Consider the following 23,784-nt stretch of genomic DNA (forward strand, 5'->3'; position numbering starts at 1 on the left):
CGATTGAACCTCAGGTCATGAACACAGTTTTGGCTGCAGTACAGCGGTTTAGCCACTGCGCCACGAGGCTCTGGAGCATAGGATTGCATTTCTGTATGTAAGCCCATATTCTTATTCACTACCAGTTGGCTAAATTATTTTATGAGTTAGTTATCTGACTAGATGTAAATTTGTGTGTTTGCATTTTTTTTCCTTCATATAACAATGCTAAGGAGATACACAACGTATAAATTTAAATGGATAAAATATACTGTACCACAGAAACAGTAAAGCAAAATGTTGTCTGCTGCAGCAGTAAAAGGCATGAAACATAACTTGCATCAGCTGGCTTAATAAATCGGATTAAACTGCCTGGGCAAACAAATAGATTTTGACAGGTTGCTGAAAAGAACAGAGGCTGCAATCCTGTTCAGTTGTTCTGCTCGTGCAGTAGACGATTTCACATGTGGTTTGACTTTGGTGTCACCCAGGCAAGGAGAAATCTACCTGGAAGCACCCTATACTAAAACAGGTAATTTAGAAGGTTGACATAGCTTTCTGTTTTGCTGGTGCTGAATGAGATGCCAGCCATAATGCTTGAACCAGCTGCATTTCCATAGGGAAGGTGCATCACAACCAAGGTCCTGTGGTAGATATGTTCTCCCTTATCACATAATATATGAATGGTGCTAGAAGATGAGGACTCCCCTGGCAATGTCAAAGTATGCACAGGCTTGCATAGGGAGAGGTGCAAGGTTGGGCCTCAGGATTCTACAGTAACTTAAGTTTCCCTGTTTTCTTCAAGGGAAGCCAAATCCAGACATGAGTTCAACATGGAAACAACCTCACCTGGTAAAATGGGCCTGACTTTAATGACACCATGAAATAGAGGACCTCCAGTTACCTCACCCTGTGGCTTCTTATACATGAAAATTTAACAGGACCCTTAAAAAGCAGAACTGAAACTGACCATGTAGTAGGAGTAGAATCACCATATGACCACTCTTCCTGTGTCCAATCTTGCAGAGTTGGTTTAGCAAGATACCATTGTAGGCACTGAGAAATGTTCAAAAGTCAGGGAGAATCAAAGGAGTTGCAAGTTAGTGTTAGTCTCACTACAGAGATATTCTATCATGGCTGTTCCAATGCCAAGCCCGAATACATTTATGCATAGCAAACTCACCAGAGTAAATCTCCAAGGCATCCTCCTTGTCTGCACTTAGATCTAATTTTAACAGATCTGTCATCATTTGAAAGAGCTCTGCTGGATGTAAATGAGGTAAAGAAATAAGGTTCATGCAGACATGAAACTGCCTTGCCTTCTGCACTGCCACAAAGGAGGTGTGGCAATGTGTCCTCCACACATTGCCACACCTCCTTTGTGGTAATGAAGCTGTAATCCTTGTCCCATCCTGTGACTCCCTCCCTTTCAATCCCCAATCTTCCTTCACTGCTGATGGGGAAGAGTTGAAGTGATACTCTATACGTTCAAGCAGGCATGAGCAGAAGCCTCTGCTGATCCTCGAACAAGCATAAATAAAAACATCCCTTCAAACTTTACCACGGGGGGGGGGGGATGAAATGTAACGGGTAGATACACTGTTTTTGTACACATTAGTAGTCCACATACGTTCAAGCAAATGCCGGAATAGGGCTCTTACCTCAAAAATGAAATGTAGAAACTGTGCATGATGTGCGCATCCAATCATACTTGAAAATGCTATGTAACTGAGCTTTCCCCAACTTGTGATTCTGGATGTTTTAGACTACAATATCTATCACATTGACCAATGGTTGTGTTGCCTGAGGATAATGGTTATTTTTATCTAAAACATCTAGGGGGCACCAGATTTGGGAAGGGAGATATAGATAACATGATGAATGTAATTCCCTTTATGTACCATCCTTTCTGTCTGTCCCATTTATTAACTCATTTTGCTAATCATGGGCCTAAATTAGTGACTTCAATTATTTGTTCATATATGATGTTATAGGAAGACAGTTTGCTTTGGAAGCATCCCCACTATATAAGATCAGATTGTATTATGAATACCATCTTTGGTGGGGGAGAAAGCAATGAGGGCACTCCACGCCCTAGCCAAACTACACCAGAGCACAGTTTGGTGTCCTCTGAAGATGCCGGCCACAGAGACTGGCGAAACGTTAGGAAAAACCACCTTCAGAACACGGCCAAGAAGCCCGAAAAACCCACAACAACCATTAGATCCCGGCTGTGAAAGCCTTCGCGAATACATTGAGGCAAAGTGTTCTTTGAGTGTGTGCCTTAAGCCTCTAGAACCTGCTATCTAAGGAGGTGTATACTTGCACTTCACTACTACTTTCCTTAGGAACACATACATGTGTAAGTCTTTTTACTAGATTTTGAAAGGAGGCAACTGTTTGCTCTGTGCTCTGCTTATCTCCAGCAAGGACTGTTTGATTCTTTTATTATTTATATGACTTGTCTTAGTTTTTTTTTAAAAAAATTATTATTGTTTTGCTTGATGACCTGGCTGATTTAGATGCTATATACTGTATTTGAGTGTGGCTAAGGAAGAATACACATTTATCAAGCTGAAAAATGAAGAAGAGGAAGGGATCAGTTTTAAAAGCCTAGATGCATAAGTGCCTGTCTGCTTACCTGAAATATCATTGTAAAAGCATATTCCCTGCTCAGTGATCTCCCAATTCCCAGATTATCTGAATGGCTTTGTGTCACATTAAACAAATTACAAGAAGAAAGGAAGAAAAGGAAGAGTGATCTGATTAGCTCCGTAATTAGATGTAATTATAATATACTGTAAATGGTGATATAGCTTTGCATAATGAGTGAGTTACTATCCTTTTAAAGGTTAGTACAAGTGCTGAAAAATTAAACAGGGAACCATATTTTATGTTTTATTTTTTAATTAAATGTTTGAATCATCAGGGTATTAGGCAATGAATCTGAAGTGAGAGAACACGTAAGATGATACAGCTTAACTGTATAGAGAGCAATACCTTATTTTTAAAAATGCTTCAGTGCAGTAATGGTTGATTCTGTTCACTCTTATTTTTAGTTCAGCTAGACTAAAAACAGAGAAAAGGGGAAAGCAAAGCTCTATCCATCTCTTCTCCCATACCAACCCTGCCATGAATTTGTGCAGATTTATTTGTTTTTTAAGTGGTAAAATTATGTGAACAGAGAATATAGTTTGGTCATTTGTTTTTGATTTGTCTTATTTGTCTATGTATGCTATTGCTATCAAGCCACATCTGACTTATTTTGTTGTTATGTGCCGTCGACTCACCTCCATCTCATTGTGACCCTTGGAATGAGTGATCTCCTACATGTCGTGTCCTCAACATCCCTGCTCTGCTCCTGAAAACTTAAATATGTGGCTTCCTTCAGGAAGTCCATCCATCTTGTATTTGGTCTTTCTCTTTTCTTGCTGTCATCAACCTTTTCAAGCAGAACTGGCTTTTCAAGAAAATCTAGCCTTGTCATGATGTGCCCAAAGTAGGGCAGCTTCAGTTTCCATCATTGTTGCTTCCAGAGATAGTTCAGGCTTAATTTGATCTAAAACCCACTTGTCTGTCATTCTGGTAGTCCAGGGTATTAAAAATCAACCAAACAAGGTCTGCACATTCACACAGAAAGGAAAGGGAGTTGCCATTAAAGTCATTAAAGACAGATCAGGCATACTGTGCTGTTCAGAGTTTGTCTCCAGGAAACACCTTCCATGATCAAACATGTAATGCCAGAGGCTATTTCTTCTGGGGCAGGGGAGGAGGTTAGCGATGAGAAAACTACGATTTTTACCTTATGAACACTCTAAAAAGACACAAATATAGACGTCACTTTTTCAGAAGGTCACAAGGTTGAAAAGTAGAATTTCAAAAAGGTTGCCGGGAAGAGGAAGAGAAAGAGGAAAAGGAAGAGGATGAAGAAAGATAATCCCTCACTATTCCTGTGATTGAGATAACATGGAAACTTCTCACCAGTCATGGTGGCTAGAGTTTAGCATTTGGGAACTATCCCAAGTGTTCTTAAATAACACATGGGGACAGATAACATATGCAGTACAATGTGTTCCATCTTGCTGTTTTTAAAATACTATATATGGGATGGGGTGGGGGCAAATGGTATCATAAGCCTTCAGACTATTATGTGGACCAAACGGAATGTCTTCATTATGCCATAATTTGAGTCTAGGAAGGAAGCTAAACATTCTTTTTATGGAAGCCCCATCACTTTCGCAATGAGCTTTTCTAGTTTGAAGAAATCATATTTAAAGACAATCCTCATGGGGAATAAAATATTAAATTGCATTTTTAACAGAGAGAGACATGGGTATGTAAAAGTAGGCCTTTGTTTTTCTAGAACTGTAGTTACCTTTCCATTCAGTTATTTCTGGCAGATCTAGCAGTTGGTACTGCTTCCTGAGACCTGGTTGAAATTATCTGGCAAAAAAATTTTCTTCTTGTTTTTGTGTAAAAACGTTTGCAATCTGGAACAATCTGTGGCCAAAATCCTGTTGGTTAGCTGCCCTTATGTAACTTGAAGTTGTGCAAGCTATTGTGGAATTTGTGCAAAGGCAGAAGTCATACCCAGGAAGCAGTTCCTCAAGTGCAGTTGTGTAATTCCCCATGAACCTCTTCAGGCATAACTTTGTGCTAAGCCGAGTACAATAGGATTTCAGCCCATGTTTGTGTTTTTGTTAATTGAGTGCAGCAGATAAGAATGAGTGGTGTCTTTTCTGTGTTTACGTGCACTTCATTGTTGCAGATCCATTGATCATTGTTAGTTCCCTTCCAAAAGCTAGGGCAGTATTTACTGTATAAAGTAGTACCATCATGGCATACCTATCACACAGCCCTCCATCTTTTATCCCCAGGTATTTCATGCCTTGGAAAGCAAACACTGTTGTGGTTTCTCCTGTTCTTTCTTTGCTATCATTTCTACAATTCCAAAACTGTTCCATTCAGTAACAGATCACTCTCAACTCTTAAGTCTTTTCTCTTCCTTTACCTTTTTCTAGCTACATGGCCTGCTCCATTCCGAAGATATGCTACCCTCCCTCCACCTTGCATGTTCTTACTATTCTGCCTTTGAAAGAGTTAAACACCAGCTGGAGGTAGATCTCCTATGAGCTTATCCTAAGGAATGAGTGTTATTTTAATCTTCATTATCTGCATGACAGTGCTGTCTGCACTTGGGAGGGTCCCTGACTAGCCAGATGGCAGTCTAATTTCTCTGCTCTTCATAATCAGTTTCATTTCATTTATTTATTTGGTTTTGTAGGGGAATTTCCCCCCCCCCCATTTCTTTGCAACAGTTCTAAATAAATTTATGAATGAAGGCATTTAATGTCTTCCTGATAGGTGGGCTTTCTGTTAAAGGTTTAATGTTTGTCCCCAAAGGGAACTGTTATTTTGGTCAGGATTTGTTCAGATAGCATTAGTTGCCTGAAAGGGGGACGGTTAGCTGCTTAAACATTCTCATTTGCTTGAGAGAATGAGCTTTTGCAGAAGTCATGAAAGCATTTTCTTCCCAAAAAGCATCATATGGATGTATTATTGTTAGTAAATGGTAGCTATTATGCTACTAAAAATGTAAAAGGACAGGTGAGAAAGCATATGTTTACAGAGGCTATTTGAGGGACTGGACAGCTCAATGAGTTAGGTATCTGGAGTTACGGACCTGGTTGCATAGCCAGAGGCTGGGAGTTCGATTCCACCCTGTCCTTCCAGGGAGAAGAGCCAGCCTGTGTGGCCTTGGACAAACTGCACAATCTCAGGGCGCCCCAACCAATTAGCTACCATTATAATCCCAAACTTTCCCACATTTGGTATTTCACATTGATTGCAGATTTAACAAAGTCAGTCTTTCCTATTTCACGAAAGGGTCAAAAAGTAACTTTTTGTGATTTCCTAATCATCTGAGTGCTACAAGCAGCTGGCTTGCAGTGCTAAACACACACTCCTTCCATTCACCTTACTGTCATCTCCTACATCCACAACAGAGCATAAATCAGCACTATTAGTCAAAGCTTGAACCAAATTTTTGTGAGACCCCAAAAGTTACTGTAAAAGTAGCTAAAATGTTATAGTTACCCAGTGAAAGGAATGTAATTTTCTCTCATTAAGTTATAGTAATCATGTAATGTAGTTATCTCTTGTTTATTGAAATTTTTAATTATTCAAAAGTAAGTATTTATTTACAACTAGTTACTTTCAGGTTCTGAGGGGTACATATCTTGCCTGTTGACATCACTGCCAACAGTTTAGCATTTTACATGCAAAGGAACCAATAGTTTTTCCTGATCTATCATTTAGATTCCACTGTAACCATCAACAGATATTATACTGTTATAGCAACTTTTGGCAACCTTGGGATTATAACCGTAACTAATGTTAATGTCTGAGGAAGTGGACGTGTCTATGAAAGCTCACATTAAAATATGGCAGGTCATCTTTAGGGTGCCACAACATTCTTTATTTTTATTTTGTTTTTGCCTGATATAAGAGTGTTATGTAATACTGCTGTTATACTGAAAATTAATTCAATTGTTAAGGGTCTTTTCTCCCCATCTTCTCTAGTATTTATGTAAAGCCTAATTTGAATAGGTTTGAATGTTGATCATTAGTTCAGTGTAATCAAAGCAGTGAATTTGGAATCCTCGAGTGAAAAATTAACAATGTAATTTTCTTATTCCTTTCTTCCCCTTGAAACTCTCTCCCTCATCCCTACTTACACTTGCATTTTTAATTCACATTTACTTTACTTATCATCTGCATTTGGGTAAATTAAGAAATTCTTAATTTCTCTTCCTTTTTGGGGGGGAGCAATCACATTAGCAAATATAGTTCTCTTCAGTGTGCAAACGATTCTGAAATCTGTTTCTCAGAAATGAACCAATCTTTTTTTAAGCTCAGAACTTAGCCTGTCTTTCTGGCATCTTTTGTGGATGCCCTGTGCCATAATGAAAAATCCATTCTGGCCAGAACAATCCAATATATATTCCACTGCAAAGGCAAGAAAGTGACATTCTACTATTAAGACTGCAGAATTTTAAAAAGAAAAAAAATCCAAAAAGAGAGAAAAAAGAGAAGTTCACATTTGTCAACATCTGTGATAGATGAGAAAGAGAGTGAAACAAGGTGACAGACCATTCCCCACATTTTCTTTATCATTCCCTTAAAATAAAATGTGTGTGGCATGGTGGTGAAACTGCAGTACTGCAGCCAAGCCTCTGCTCACAATCTGAGTTCAATCCAAACAGGTTCACATAGCCAGCTCAAGGCTGACACAGCCTTCTATCCTTCCAATGTCAGTAAAATGAGTACCCGGCTCACAGGGGGGGGAGTTGATGTGTACCTGTACAGGTGCATTTGGTGGGGACATGGGGGAGGGTATTCTCTGCTGCTGTTCCCAGACTTTGGAACTCCCTACGACAGGAGGTCAGACTGGCCCTTTGCTGTCCTTTCACAAGCCGGTGAATACCTTTCTCAGCAAGCAAGCTTTCTCTCTGTGACTGGCTGCCTGAGTAGCATTTTTTAATGGATCGTTGTACTTTACTACTTTGAATGTGTTTTGATGTTGCTTTTGTTTACTGTTTTTTAGTTTGGTATTTGATCGGGGCATATGTACATTGAAAACAAGAACAAGAAGAAAAGCTGGTTGTCTCAGCTTCTTGCCAAACTAGTGTAATGACTTCAAATGTAAAAAAAAAGAAGAGGAAGAAGAAGATTAAAATAAAACATATGCTGGGTTAACTCTAGAGCTTATTTATAGTAGACTCTCCTTCCCAGACATCAACAGTTTTTATTACAGGGAGTACTTTTCTCTATAACCAGGCTTGCTTCTGTAGACCTGGCTATGCGGTGACATTATTACAGCAATGATTATTACAGCAATGATTACAGCTTCCTGAACTGGTCTTTAGAGAATGTCTTTTTTCCTGGAAATATCTTAGAACTGCAGAGCTGGAAGGGACCCTATGGATCATCAAGTCCAGCATTTGTCAAGAAGGCACATTGGGGAATCGAACTCCCAAACTCCGGCTTTGCAGCCAGCAACCTAACCCACTGAAATGTCTTTGTCTTGCTCTTGAAAGCTGCCCTAGAGTGTCACACTAGTCATTAAAGGGAATGAATATTCATTCCATATAGCAAATGGAGTACAGCAGCAGACTTACACATTAAGACCTCCTTTACCTTTCAATGACCAATCAGAAAACAAAGTGATCTGGTGAGTGAAAAGCTTCTATGTTGGATGTCTTTCACCACCTGAGGAAGCATCTCTGGATGAGTGGGAGAACATGAAAAAATCATTATCGAGTTTACCCTGGCTTTGAAAGGGCACAACATGGAACAACATTGCCTATTTACCAAATGAATTGTGTTCAGAATAAAGTTTGTTGGCTGGCTTTTTGATCGTTGTCCTATTATGAGCTCCAAATGTGAGATTGCTACATTGGCTTTGATCACAAGGACTGTGAATTGACAGGTCAGAAGGCTTCCCTTCTTTCCTGTTGCAATCCAACTCACACCCAAAGGCAGTTCCTGTAAAATGCACACCCTGGAACAGTGTGTGATGTTATGGAGGCAGATGTAGTGATAAACTCCCTCTTTCTGCAGGAAGAATTACTTTTGCGGGTGCATCGAGAACATCAAAACCTACGTTAGAATTTGAAATTGCCTATTACTAATAATAGAAAGTTATTTTGTCTGTTAATGACTAGGGAATTGAAAACATGTAGGATCCTAAAATGTATACAGTAAAAATGGCAAATCCCTGCTCAGATTTGTTGACATTTCGTAATGCTGAAATCTTTTCGTTTTTATTCACCCTTGTGTCTTTGAGAGATACTGGAACACATGTTCTCCATAGTTACTTCAGTAAAACCTCTTTGCAGTGGGAAGTCTTATTAGTTTCCGTATCTGCTGTGGAAAAGCTTACTTTTTAAAAAGGAACTGTTATAATTATGTGATGTCTGTTTATTAAAGATTTTCATGTACTGCCAGCTTGTAAAATTGCTTACATTTCCTTGGATACAAGGAATACAGTAATCTCTTTCTACTGACCTTCATGTTTTGAAGTTGAGATAATATTGTTTGTTATATCCCTGTTTGTGAAAGTCATTTGTGACTTAAACGGAAGAATTTTATTTGGAGGTTTTGTCTGAGTTGTTGAATTGAAAGTTTCATTTAATTGAACTTTGAGTTATGTGAAGCTAGAATTGTGTTGCGGATGGCCTTGGCCCAGTCATATATTCTCAACCATTGTACCTTATTTCTGATGTCAATTTTTCTGATGTCACAGTGCAATGTGTTTTCTAAATACTGTATTTGAATCACACATTGCTCTTCTTGTCCTACAGCTAGGATTACTCAGGGCAATTTCATGATTCTTTACAATTATCTGTAAGGACAGAACACTCAGCAGTGTGTAAAAACAAAGAGAGATTAAATGAGAAGTTTTGGTTGTCTGCATTAATTTTACCATCCTGACATAGGATTATCAAGCCAGGGCCTCATCTTGTCTTACTGAAAGTGTCTAAGAGATTCTGAGTGCATCATGTGCCAGATCAATGGGGAAAATATTTTTGGTAATAGACTTTCTTTTCAACAGTAAGTGGGTTCATTGGTTTTGTAAATTTTAGATTATGCTGCATCTCGTAGGAACAATACTCACAGCATCCTCAAGAATTTTTATTTGCTTGCTTGTTCATTACATGCATCTCCCATGTATCTTCTTTCAGTTTGCTCAAAGCTAGAAGCATGGCTGTGTCTGATTCCAGACGTTCTACAGCAACCTGTGAGATAGATCAGGCTGAGGGCGACTGACTGGCCCAAAGTCTGAGGTCTGGTCCAAATAGGGATTAGCACCTGGATTTCCTAAATCGCCGTCCACTATTCCAAGAGAGCTTGGAAGGTTAGTTCCAGTTCTGTTAATTGCAGAAGTCAGTTATAGTTATGGGTTAAAAAAAAAGAATTCCTTTGATGATTCAGACATGTCTAAAACAGTTACTTTTTGTTACTTTATAAAAATATGATGTAGCTATGCTTTGGCTGTGCAGGCAGACATTAAGATAAACATTTAATTTTTTAGTTATTACATGCAAGCTAGAATGCTAACCTCTGCCACCACATCACTTGAATACAATCAACTGATTTTTATTAAAGGCTGTATGATAAAATAACCATTTAATGAATTAATAGTCTTAGTTAGAATGTAACCAGTGGCTGAAATCGAGAAGTAAGTGACAGCTAGAATAGGTCCAGTCAGTCAGTGGAATTTGTGGAGGAATTGACTCATCAAACCCCACTGATTCAGTGGTCCTACTTTATTTGTGATTTCCTATTGGATTTCAGCCTCTATATTTAAGCTTTTGATTTCCAGTGTAGCATAATGGATAGAGTGATGGACTATGACTCTGGAGAACAGGATTTGAATCCCCACTTGGCCATGGGAACTCACTGGGGGAGAGGAACTGGTAAAACCACTTCTTAAATACGTATCTCACTTAAAGCCCTATTTGGGGTTGCTGTAAATCAGTTTCGACTTGACAGCAGAGAACACAAACACATTTAAGCTATTAAATGTTTGGAACTAAAGCAACAGTTCGGTGCTCAAAACCAAGGTCTTTTTACAATCTAAGTGAGTTCAGTGGTCTCTATTAATTCTCTGTTGGACATCTGCCTGCAGCGTCCGAGTGGGATGCTGTTTGATTGTCTATTTGCAAAAAGCAATTTGGAGAGCTGCAATTGCAGATTAAGACTGAAGTTTATTGGCAGATCTCTGTAGGAGAAGCTTGCACAATGCATAGGTCTTTTGCCCATTATGGAATTCTGTTATTTTTATAAACTTAGTTTTTAATTACTTCAGCATTATTTTTAAATCATGTATCAATGAGTTTCAGAATTCATTTAATTGTTTTTGCATACATTTCTGCTTGACTAGGACAGACTAGCTGTGCCTGATTTGTCATTGCTAAAGTCCTTGCGCCCACCTCTACACAGAAAACAAGCCAAATTCATTTTAAATTTTAATGCAGTCATTGGCAGCTAAGGGAAGTGATGGGGAGAGGGTAAACATTCAAAAAATTGAAATAGGCTGGCCTTGTACTGAATTGACCACTGTGTGCATTAATAGTTAACCTCTAAGATTCAGTTGCAAGAACAGACTTAGTACTTTTCAAGGAATCGCATCAGAAATTTAGAAGAGGTATTCATATTGAATATCACTTCAATATTTTTCCCATCTTGAGCTATATTACTACTGTTGTTTTTATTTTATTATATTGTTTTATTTTATCTATTATTGTTAGCCGCCCAGAGTAGACTTTGGTCTAGATGGGTGGGGGTATAAATTTAATTTAAAAAATAAATAGATATTGAATACATTATACCTACATTTGCTTCTGATGTTGCATCTTCCAGCCAGCATACTACAAATATGAAAGAAACACTGGCACAGTTTCCAGGATTTTCTGTATTTTCACACTACAGAGGTGCAAAGCACCTATTTCTGACCTCTTCCCTTCTATACAAAGTACAAGTAGAAGGAAAACAAATACTAAAAGTAGTTGTTTATATTCAATATGAAAAGAAATGAAGAATGTGTGTATCATTCTGTTAATTTACAAAATTTTTATCCTCAAATCATTATATCTGTTATGCAGTTATCCTAAAAAGGCACAATTGGATGGTTATCTGATTCTAATGCTTTACATACATAGTAAGTGGGATTGCGATATAATCCTTACTCGGGCCCTAGAATGTAGCACACGTCCATCTACTGTTTAGGCATATGGTATCTGAAGCATGTATAAATTTTATACTTGGGACTACAATTCTCAGAATACTCTTGCTAGCTTGGCCACTTGCTTAAGCATCCGGTGGAATTCTGGCACTTGAAGTAAAAAAAAAAGGTGACTTTCCCACATTCTGATATTTGCACATTTGTATTTTACAAGAAAAAGGTAATCCAGTCGGTTTGCAGAAACCTCAAGTTCTGCAATTGCAAACACTCCTAGCTAAGGATGTAAGAAGATTGGTGTCTCACAGACATAGGGAAAATGTTGATGTTTCTTATTCACATGCATAAGAACAAGGCAAGGGAGGATTTATGGCCCTAATGCTCACAGGAGTTGGTGATACTTTGTAGAGTAGGGATATTTTGGAAATTTCTATTCCCAAATATCTAATACTCTGATGTACACATATTAGATTAATATGCAGACAGAACTTAATAGAGCAATTATAATTAGAGGCAGAGGTGGATGATGAGGTAGATTCAGTACTCCATCCAGTGCCCTGGCTGGATTGCAAAAGCCAGGGTAGAAGTTGGGAATATTTTACAAACATTCTGCTTTCTTTCTCTGTTTATACTATCAGAGTTTTTTAAAACTAGCAGTTGTTTGCAGTCCAGGCAAGCATAGGAAAAGAGTCTGGATCGACATCCTCATGGGAATGAATTGGAAGAATTTGAAGATAATATTGATCTGTCTTGATAAAGCGTTACAGGGATTATTGTGGTAATCTAACCCCATTGGGAAGGAAACAATCATGCAGTGAATTGATGTATGAGCAGCTGCACTTTGAGCCAACCTTGTGTGTATTGGTTTGCCCTGTGACATCTCTGCCTACAAAGAGAAACTCAGGAGAGACAGGGGAGGGCTCGGTGCATCCTGTAAACATGAAGTTTTCATCTCTGCAGATATTTCTGTTATGTATGTGAACATCCAGGAGCAGAGGAAGTCACTAATGATGTCACTGAATGAATGCTCCCTCTTCCTATCCGGGACTTATGTGTGAGGTGCCTTGTACAGTCTAAAGTTGAATAAGAAGGTGGCACATTATTATAGCCAAGCCTTTGGATGGCCAAATCTGCATAAGCAACAAAAAGAGCCCTGGATGATGTCAAAATCTAACATTAAAGCCAGCTTCAAAGTGCTATATTTAACAACACTCATTTTAACAAACACAAAAGGGGAGACCATTGGAGTGCTACAGATAATCTGGAATTGCATCCTAATTGAATTTATTTTTTCTTCTCTGGTAGCAAACTGAAACATAGCATATCCATTTGGAGGAAAAGGGAAGAGAAGCTAAAACCAATAGGAATAGCCAAGATGGATCACTTGGGGACATAGAAGAAGCCTCCCCAAATTGTGGAAAGCATTGTGAGTACACTTGGGTATCCACTGAGCATTGACATGCAACCAGCTAATGTTTCTATCCAAAAGCATCGCACTGTAAACTTGCTGATGAGCAAAATGATCCAATGGTCCTTTTTAGGATCACAAATGACAATTTTAAAAATTATTATTAATATAGAGGGCATCTCTTCATCTAAAGAAGAACACTTTGCTTCACTTGGCCACAAACAGAAATGTGACCATCCTCTATGCCGAAGAAAGTCCCAAACACTCAGTACAGACCTGTTTATAGCAGATCGACTAAGTCATCAGACTGGAATCTGTACCATTCTGTAGGAGGCATAATTTTAAAAAAGCCAACTAGGAAAAGTTTACAACAATGTTAAATGCCACTGTGCTTCAGATTGGCCCTGAGCCACAAAACTAGGATCAATTTGTAATTTCCATTCTGGAATGTTGTTATGCTTCTATTCCGAGAGGGTGCTGGAACAACTACATCCCAGGTCCCACTCCAGAAATACACACCCAATACTTAGAGTACATTTGACATTTCAAAGAAAATATTTTTAGTGAACACATAATAAGGGCTGAGAGAAATTTGATCTCAGGTTCTTGCAGAAACAAAGAGAATTGGGTAGACACTATAACTAAGCTTAACATGACAAGAAGCATCTGGATAGCTTGGAGACTACTGAAAAGACTGAACAATAATCCAAACAAAATGATTCCATATGCAAATATAACCCCCCAAACAAATAGCACACCAACTGCTCCTATCAGAGAAAACCAGACAACACATAATAAAAATAAAATGTCAAAGAGATGTTCAGAGCAAACCAATAGATGTAGGAATGACAAATTGGTGGGACTTGATTATATCTGGACTAAACAAATTAAACATTTTGGAGAAAACACAAAGTAATGGCTCCTTCAGCTTTTTAGTAATTACTGGATGAGCAAACAAATTCCAAAAATAAGTATGGCAGAAGACTAAGGTAATCACTATACTGAAACCAGGCAAAAACAAAACAAAACAAAAAATCATCGGACCCCAAAAGCTAAAGTCAATTTCCCTACTATGTCACTTATTTAAAAAGAGTTTGAATGAATGACGTTAAATCGCCTAGCCCCTAAAACTGAATTTCTTCTAATTCCAGAACAGGCAGGCTTTAGACCTGGCTAGAGCTGTATGGCTCAAATTTTAAATTTAACCAGCATAAAGAAGACTGATTTGAAACATAAAATAACTGGAGGAGCATTTGTTATAGTGGCATATGATATTTATTGGCCAACAGTCGCTGTTCAAGAAGCTCAGCCATGGACTAACAAAAATGGTTGCCATTCTACTTCAAAACTGAAAATCCTTTGTTGAATATCAAGGGAGGCACAGCTTCTGAAGAAATCAAAAGAATGATGTTTCACAGGGTAGCTCCTGGTACTATTACCTTTTTACATTCATACAAATGATCAACTGATGTTCCCATACTCCATGAGTTTCATCTATGATCTTGTCTTGACAGTCCAGAGAGGAAATCTTTGAGGCCATCGAGCACTAACTAACCTCTGTATTAGAAGATCTTTCCTTCTATTATAAAACAACCATTTGAAATGAAATCCTTTTAAAGCACAGACCTGTGCCTTCCACTTAAAGAACAGAGAAGAAGAGAGGAAGCTCCAAGTTAGCTGGGAAGGCACAATTTTCGAACATTGCCCTACCCCAAAATATCTGGGTGTCATTCTGGATCAAACCCTGACCTCCAAAAAGCATTATCTAAACACCAAACAGAAAGTTGCTGCCAGAAATAAAGTACTTAGGAAACTACAATATGCCTTACCAAGTGTCTCCCACCAGGACAAGATTCTGGATGGACCATCTGGAAGTCACTTAATAGACTTTGAAGTGAAGTAGGAAGATCAAATAATCAAGTTATATGGGGGTTCTGGGATTCAGGACAAATTGTCTGTGAATGTGGAGAAATTCAATCAGTGCAGCATTTATGTGCATGCAATTTATGCTCCACCATGTGTACAAAATAAGATATAGCAATTGGACAAGATCATGCTATTCAAGCGGCCCATTATTTTAACATTTTAATTTTGTTGGAACTCATATGCATGGTTAATTTTAAATTGTGCAATGCTCCAGTATGAATAAAGAAAGATCAGCCTGATATTAGATGAACACTAATAGTTTTAGAGTCACTGAATATATTTGGGAATATACAGACTAAATGTTGAGGGAAAAGGCCCTAATTTATGGTTTTTCATCTCAATCTACATAAAAGCGTGGAATGGTTTGGTGGAATTCAGAGCTTAATCAGTGTCAGGTGGGGCACATCTTTAGAGACGACTAGTTAGAAGTTTGTGAAATAGCATAAGGATTCATGTCCATATGACTATAGTATTGAAGAATCTAAGAAATCATCTGAGGCAGCCTGCTACAACTTTGTGTGCTACAGATGTGTTGGATTAAATTCTCACCATCCCTAGGCAGTAAACTCGAAGGCATGATCAAACACACTTCAAATAATACCCCCTTTAATTTAAGTTCAAATCAAAGACCAGGCCAGCTCCTGTATCCCTTCTGAAATCTAAGATTATGGTCATTGTTAACACAATAATAATAATTTTTTAAAAAAGCAGTCTTACAAAATCCAGAGCTGGAAGGGACCCTTATAGATCATTGAGTCCAGCCTGTCTCAATGAGGCATAATAGGGAATCAAACTGCCAGTCTCTGGTTCTGCCAGATACCTAAACCATCGACTATCCAGCAATGATGAGTTGCAAAGCCTGCAGCTCCCCAAATTGTTGGAAAAGGGGGGAAATTAAGCCATTGCTAAAGACCCCCTTAATCCACAGAATTCAAGTGACTAGTTTCTTTCTGTTCTGTATCAAGCCATTTTAGAACATTGTGTATGGGTTTGCTTATACCAAGTCCACAGAAATACAGAGACCCTAAATTTTTTTGATCTTGAATATGTAGAATCACAACTAGCACTGCAGAGAGAGCTGGTAAACAAAATTTAGGATTTTGTAGATTCCTTCTTTCAAGAAGGATTAAAGGAAATCCTCACAAAACTCAAGCATTTTTGAGCCACACATTCCTGTCTTTATGCATCCCTAGTTATTCTTTCGATTTCATGTATGTAACTTTTATAATCTTGATCTGCGTTGTAAATGTTTTGCTGTGTGTGTCTTGCGTTGTCATTTTAACTATTTGTACTTTGAAAAAGTATCTTGTATGGATAGCATGAATGGCAGGATGCAAGGATAAGCAATAAATATTGAATAATTGTGATCTGTCATGCTTTGCTATTTTGTACATTTTCACAGATTGAATGTGAGTTCCTAACAGTTTTTTGCACGCATTCAACAAGATTGAAGTCAGACCATCTGAGATAGAAACTATAAGCCAGCTACTTTTTGCACTAATTTAATGAGGAAATTGAACAAAAGAAGACAGATTTTCAGATAATTGGGCTCAAGAGGCTTTCTAACAGTTTCCTCTCTTTTCCCCAAGTAGATAATCTGCTCAGGTTCTCATAAAAAGTGCTTATGATATATAGAATTTTAATAGCTTTGGCTGTAGGTTTCCTGCTTCTAAAATTTATGTAGGGTAGTCTGTAGGAGTATCAGAGATCAGAATAGAGCATGTTAAAAGTAGATTGCAAGGAAAGCTGATTTAAATCAAATTGATTTTAAATTATTAAGGAAAATGGCAGAGCTGAAGTAATATCCAAGAAACTCTTCTGCAGGTTTTTTGCACAACAGTCTTGATACAAACCACACTACCAATTGAACATCTGTGATTGATTGTGTGATATTAGCCCGACACACTTCTGCACATTTATAAGCTGTTAATTTTATAAACTGTCAATTAATGTTGATTGACTTGCCAGAGGTGGAATTTAAAACCAGCACTCTTGGCTCAAGTGTACAGTCCTCATTTTGAAACTGAGATAATCATCTAGGGATGATTTTTGGAACTCTTGTAGCTTTCTGCACCATTCACAGATAAGTAGTGCTCCGCGTAATAAAAGTCAATGTGGACTGAAAGCTAGTTTTCCTTTGTAATTTTTTAGTGGTCTAATAGAGGTGTTACCTACCCTTGCTTTTGGAATGAGTGCAAGAACCCCATGGCTTTCTCCCCTTTTGTTAGGTACTCATGGAAAAGTATTTATGATAGGTTGCTGAATAACAGTTGGAACATACAGACTTATGACTGAAAAGGGTGTAATCCAAAACCTTCAGTCATACAGTATTGTTGCTAAATATTTGCATGCAGCCTTTAAGCAAAGAACCCTCTTAAGCTGGCTTCCAGAACTTGAAAGTCACATTAATAAAGCAATACACTTACACTTACAATAAAGCAATACACGATACACTTTCCTTTTCCTCCTCTTCCAAACTCCTCTCCTCCCCGTTTCCTTTTCCAACCCTTCCAAACTCCTTTCCTCCACCTTTCCTTTTCCACCCCTTCCAAACTCCTCTCCAACCGATGGTTGTTGTAGGTTTTTTGGGGGGCTGTTTGGTTGTTCTTCCTAACATTTCTGAAGGTTTTTCTTCCTAACATTTCACCAGTCTCTGTGGTCAGCATCTTCAGAGGACAGGAGTCAGAACTCTGACTGTGCTCTGGTGCAGTTTTGTGGGATAATTGAGTACTTATAGCTGTGGGATCAGCTTTTGTCTTTTTCAGGAAATTAGGTGATTATGGTGATCAGTGTGTTTTTTTTTGTGGGTGTATTGTTGTGATAAGGAGGAGAGATGATTTGTCACTGTGATTGATGGGTGTTGTTAGCTGGTCTTTTGTATACAGTGATCACTGGTCCTTGTGGCTGGGTAGAGTTTGTCGACCTTTTGCAGGCTGTATTTTTCAGTGCTGGAAGCCAGGCTTTGTTGAGTTTTAGACCTTCTTCTTTTTTGTTGAAGCTCTGCTGGTGTTTGTGGATTTCAATGGCTTCCCTGTGCAGTTTAACATAATGGGTGCTGGTGTTGTCCAGTACTTCTGTGTTTTGAAACAGAATTTCATGTCCAGCTTGTTTCAGGGCATCTTCAGCTACTGCTGATTTTTCCGGTTGTTTTAGTCTTCAGTGTCTCTCATGTTCTTTGATTCTGGTGTGGATGCTGTGTTTTGTGGTTCCAATATATACCTGGCCACAACTGCAAGGTATCCGGTATACTCCTGCAGTGGTGAGATTTTCTGATTACTTTTCAAAGTTAAAATTTAAGGGTGTTAAGAGACATTTTGAGATGAGGTGTGTTTTTTTGTGTGTTTTTTTGAGATTTATGTTCTTTGATTCCGGTGTGGATGCTGCGTTTTGTGGTTGCTGTCCTCTGAAGATGCTGTCCACAGAGACTGATGAAACATAAGGAAGGACAACCTTCAGAACAAGGCCAAACAGCCCGAAAAGCCTACAACAGCCATTGGATCTCGGCCATGAAAGCCTTCAAGAATGCATCCTCTCCAACCCTTCTTTTTCCATCCCTTCCAAACTCCATTCCTCCCCCTTTCCTTTTCTACCCCTTCCAAACTCCTTTCCTCCCACTTTCCATTTCCACTCCTTCTAAACTCCTTTCTGCTCCCCTTTCCTTTGCTACCCCACTTATACTCCTTTCTGTGCCCGAAAAGCATGGTAATCTATGCACCCAGGTAAGTAGGGCTCGTTAGCCTTGGAAGGCAGCCATCCAGGAGAAGGAAAACTTCTATTTCAAACCTCCACTGCCTTGTGGCTATATCCACTCATGGAAGAGGTTTCTGGAGTTAATCTTGAGACAAAATACAGTCCTGAAGGCAGTTCGTGATGTTCTGGTAACTCCTGCAACATCGCTGGAACCATTTGTATTGGCTCTTGCCTTTCCATTGGACTATTTTAGTAACTTGGAGAGGGGGGATTTTCTGCTTGGGTAACAGTCTATTCTCCATATTATTTTACCCAGGCTTCATGCTCTGGAGAGGACACTCCAGTTTCACATACAGCACTCAAATAACACGGGGAGTAGAAGTTCTCAGTTATAAGTCTTTGCTCAATTGGCATAGAGCATGACACCAGGGGATACTTCCGACGGTGGGAGAGGTCATTGCACCTCACTAGGTAGCCATCACCTGCCTTAAGCTGGGCAGCCCCATCCAGTAAGGTGCCGCATCTCCATTGTTTGATAACCTCACAGGGTGCATGTGGTTAAGGGCGCTTATTATTGAATTATTTTCACAGGAGAATTTTTTGGGTGGGGAAGGTTTGAGAACTCCTTCTTTGCCACTGAGTTTTCTGTGTAAACATCCCACACAAGATCTTGCATTTCCTAGCAATATGTCTTCTTTGGCCAATTTTTTTAAAAAAAAAAAATAGTAAAGCACTTGTTTGGTTTCAGCATGTGGTCGGCTGAATGGGTCTAGGAGGTGGAATCACTTCTACTTCTCAACATTAATATAATAATTATAGATATTTAGTTAAATTCTGATTTGATTTTAACTACATTTTGAAGCTTTTTTCCCCTTCATATAATTGTCTTTAATTAAAAAAATGGTTTAAATTAAATTTTAAAAGCCACTTATTTTATTAGTGGGTTTTAAACATAGATAAATATGATGGATTCTTTTAGGGTAGCTGTTTTGAACAACGTGAGGCTGAATAACGGAATGTATGTTGATGTTTTTATTTCCCCCTACTTTTGCAACAAGTGCTAAAAATCTAATCAGTTTTACACCTCATTCCAAAGAGCAGCATTTCCAACAGTTTTTAGCTATGTAGAACAAACTGAAAGAAACTGCTATATTGGTTCTAGAACTAGAAAGAAACGGGGGAAAACAAACAAGCCATGCAACAAGGGAAAATAAAACTAGAACAACTTGTTTTAAGTTCACTTAAAGGAAATAAACTCTGCTTTTCCACACGTGTTATTTTAAAGCGAAAAAGGAAAACAAAAGGCATCTTATCAAGCAACTAGACAGAGGAATAAAAATAAAGCAGAAGTCACATTTGACAATATTTCTTCTCTCTCCTCCACTACAAGCAAAGGGTACCATACATGTATTTATTCCTTTTACTGCATTTGTATCTTGCATTTCCTTCATAAAGCTGGAAGTCATATCTATGGTTTCCAATTACTGTATCTTCATAAGGATCTGTGAAATGGATTTAGAAGGGGAGAAGGAAAGGGAGGGGGGGGGACTGGTCCAGGATCACCTAGAGTGTTTTAGTGGGGATTTGAATCCACATCTCTCAACTTCTAGATTTCTCAATGGTGGTAACTACTTAATGGATTATCATATGTTTTCCTGGTGACTGGGTCACTAGAAAGGGTCAAGCAGCCTTATCCTTGCTTGGATGTGGAACCAAGCATTGAATAGATCTAAATCAAAGAATGAGGTAAGGTTCTGGGCTGTTCCCGTGGCAAAGCTGGGCTCCTGGTTTGCGCGGTCAAATATGGGCAAAACCATATTGGCTAGTTCTGCTACAATTATAGACACATCCCTGCCACTATGCCACCTCCAGCTCTGAAGGAACATTGCAAAGGCCCTTGAGAAAGCAAACTGCTTAGCTGGCTATGAACTAGGTCAACGAAGAGTTGATTAGTTGGAGAGCAGTGCAGCTGGTACCATGGTGACCTGTTGTTTGTGTCACCTGCCTGAATAAGTGAACTGATAGACAGGAAGACTAGCAATGGGGTTTAACTTTATATCTTGAGTTCTGGCTTCCAGGATGGACTTTCTCCATCTGTGCTTCCAGAAGATTATCCAGTGGAGAGTGGTGCAGTTTGTGTCATGGTACTTGTTTCTTAGTAAGAAAAGAACGGTTTTTCTTTGAGCATGTCAAAATCACCATGGTACACTTAATACATAGATCAAATAGGTTTTGCCCAATAATAGGTAACATGAGCATTTGGGGCTGTTACCCTCAAAATTTCCATAGTACATGCTGAGGCATAGAGTACGGTGATATAGGTGTGGAGTTGCCTGCTCTTCTTCACAGCCACAAAGTATGTTGATGCAAAATCCTCATTTATTTAGGTTTGCATTGCTTCTGCCAGCTGTAGTCCGTAACCTGTTAAGTAAATTCCAAGTAACCCAGTTCTCCATGTGGCCTGGGGTTAGACCTTTCTGGGGTTCCATCCATTTTAAGAGATGGGTAGTTCTTTCCTTCCATATTATGGTCTTGACATTTTCTGTTGTTCCTTCATGATTTATGGTTTTGGAAAATATTTTTTCCGTAATTTTAATCTGGGAGGAACAAGATGGTAGCTAAAGAGTGGATGCACATTTTATGTAAAGCTGTTGTAAAACTGCAAATGAGCCAAAGTATTTCTCCAGTACACCTTATGATATTCTGAGAAATTCAAAAGCACAACTGTAGAACTGCATGCTGTTTTATTACCATACTTAAAACATTGTCATCTTCAGGTTTTTTTCCCTTCTGCATTCATTTCTTAGTTGTCTTCCTTTATGCAGAAACCGGTAGTTGTGTATTTTTGAGCACGACGTTATGATACTGGGCTGAATTAATGCTACTGACTGTTAATTTAGATTGTGTAGTATTCAAAAGGCCAGGGATAGTGTTAGCACCAAATCCATGTGAAAATCGTAGTCATAGCAGGGGCAGGCTTGTAGGAGAAATGAGACTTTGAGTAATTGTGCTGGGGTTCTGACAAAGGGTGTTTAAAAATGCAGAAGGCAGAATATTTAAATACAAAAGAAAGTAATGGGTCCTAACGTTTTCCCCCCTAGTCTTTCTCTCCTTTGCATGGCTGCTTGTGAGTAGGACAAGAGGCAGGGAAAAGTAGATCAGATAGGCATTTGGGAAAGGTGAACTAGTGAAGCATAGTTTATTAATTTCTGTGTTTTCTATAAAAAGGACTTATTCTAAAAGGGAGCATCTGTGGAATAGCTGCTATTGAAAGTGAAATAATGAATTCAGAATACATTATTAGGTGGGTGGCGAAGTATTGTATGCGGCATAGTGGGTACTGTGTAAGCAAGAGCTTTAGGAGCAAAGTGTCTTTCAAATATATTGCATTTATTATTAAGACATAAAGTGACTTAGAAATATGTAGGTTTATCATTATGAGGATTGGGAAATGTAAGTACTTAATTTATAGAAGGACAAACAGGATGAATCATAAATATCTGAAGGTTCATTTATCATGTAATGATCACAAGACTACTCCTTTGAATTTAGTGTGATGGTAGAGATTTACTTATAGAAAGTAGTTTTTATTGTTATTTTTCTTTGCCCGCCCAACCCAAAATAATGAGATGAGCCACAGTAATATGGGTTTAAACTAGGGCCACAACTTTATTAACTATTTAACTTTTAACTACCCCTTTTTACAAGGGGACCAGCTGTAGTGCTAACCGGTCTGGAACCCTCATCATTCTTGATCAACCAGTCCAGACCTTTGACCCTGGGAGTTCCTACCCCAAGAGGATGCTGTTGAACTGTCCAGCACCCTCTTGGCCATCCACGTGGAGTACCCAGGACCGCCCTCTACTTAAGTCTCTAGACTGCATTCTGATTGGTACTGAGGTCCTAAACCGTTTAGGGCAGGGGTCTCAAACTCAATTTACCTGGGGGCCGCTGGAGACAGAGTCTAGGTGAGGCTGGGCCGTATCAGATTTTCCGCCAAGTGGAGCAAGAGCCTGAGGAAGCCACCCAGGAGTTTCCTTAGCCTAGCTGGGGCTCCAAGGAGGAGGAGGAGGGGGAGGAGAAGGAGGAGGAGGAGGAGGAGGAGGAGGAGGAGCACGTGAGCCCTTGTCGCTGGCCACGACCCCCTCCAGCTCCTTCACTACCACCACCACCAGCAGGATGAAGAAGTGGAGAAGGGAAGGAGCGGGCGACCACCTAGCTGGGGGGGGGAGGAGGGCATAACATAAATTTTTAAAAACCCTCACAGAATTTGCCTTGCCAAAGGAGAAGAGCCCCCACCGGTATTGCACGGCGGCAGCTCAGGCGCTCGGGGAAAGGGGCCGGCAGTGCACCTTGCTCATCGTCTCTCCCCCAAGACAGCGCCTTTTGCACCTTCCATCTGGAATTGCAGCCTGCCAGCCGGCAGACAAGCAGTCAGGCTGGCTGGCTGGCAGGTTGTAGTTCCAGATGGAGGGTGCAAGAAGCACTGGCTTGGGAGAGAGCCAGCGAGCGAGGTGAGGCTTTTTTTACTCTTGACAGCAGAGGAAGTGTGGGCACTTCAGGGAAGCAGGCACGGTGGGGCCACAAACTATTGTCCAGTGGGTCGCAAATGGCCCCCAGGCCGCATTTTTGAGGCCCCTGGTTTAGGGCTTTGAATGTTATCATCATAACCTTGAAGCCAATGCAGAAACAAACCAGTAACCAATGAAGGGCGGCCAGAATGGGGGAGATGTGAGGGAATTTCTACACCCCAGTTATTAATCTGGCCACCAAATTTTGTACCAGTTGAAGTCTCTGCATCAATCTGAAGGTAGCCCCACATGGAGAGCCTGCAGTAGTCTATTCTTGAGATTACACGTGCATGAATCAGCATCATGAGTGCCCCTGCGTTCTGTTGTTACCGGCTTGGCTGCTTTGATGAGCCAGGCCAGACAAGGGTCTAAGGAGGAGATGATAGCACGACAGCGCACGAGCATCCTGTCCACCTCATTAGGTTGAAAGGAAGTTAACCTCACCGGACAGGATGATGCACTGG

The 23,784-nt window shown here is 39.4% G+C and overlaps 1 protein-coding gene across 4 annotated transcripts in view; it reads left to right on the forward strand.

Annotated features, from left to right (window-relative positions):
* Positions 1–23,784, forward strand: part of LARGE1 (LARGE xylosyl- and glucuronyltransferase 1) — a 421,577-nt gene that overhangs the window by 55,725 nt on the left and 342,068 nt on the right. The window contains exon 1 of one of the 4 annotated variants that reach the window (XM_078376201.1): positions 13,031–13,151. The exons of the other annotated variants lie outside the window; for them this stretch is intronic. The gene's annotated coding sequence lies outside the window, so the exon portion shown is untranslated. Of the gene's footprint in view, positions 1–13,030; positions 13,152–23,784 lie in introns of those variants that run through there. 4 annotated transcript variants of the gene reach the window in all.

This window comes from Pogona vitticeps, chromosome 5, assembly GCF_051106095.1.
Source record: "Pogona vitticeps strain Pit_001003342236 chromosome 5, PviZW2.1, whole genome shotgun sequence".
Classification (NCBI taxonomy): Eukaryota; Metazoa; Chordata; class Lepidosauria; order Squamata; family Agamidae; genus Pogona; species Pogona vitticeps.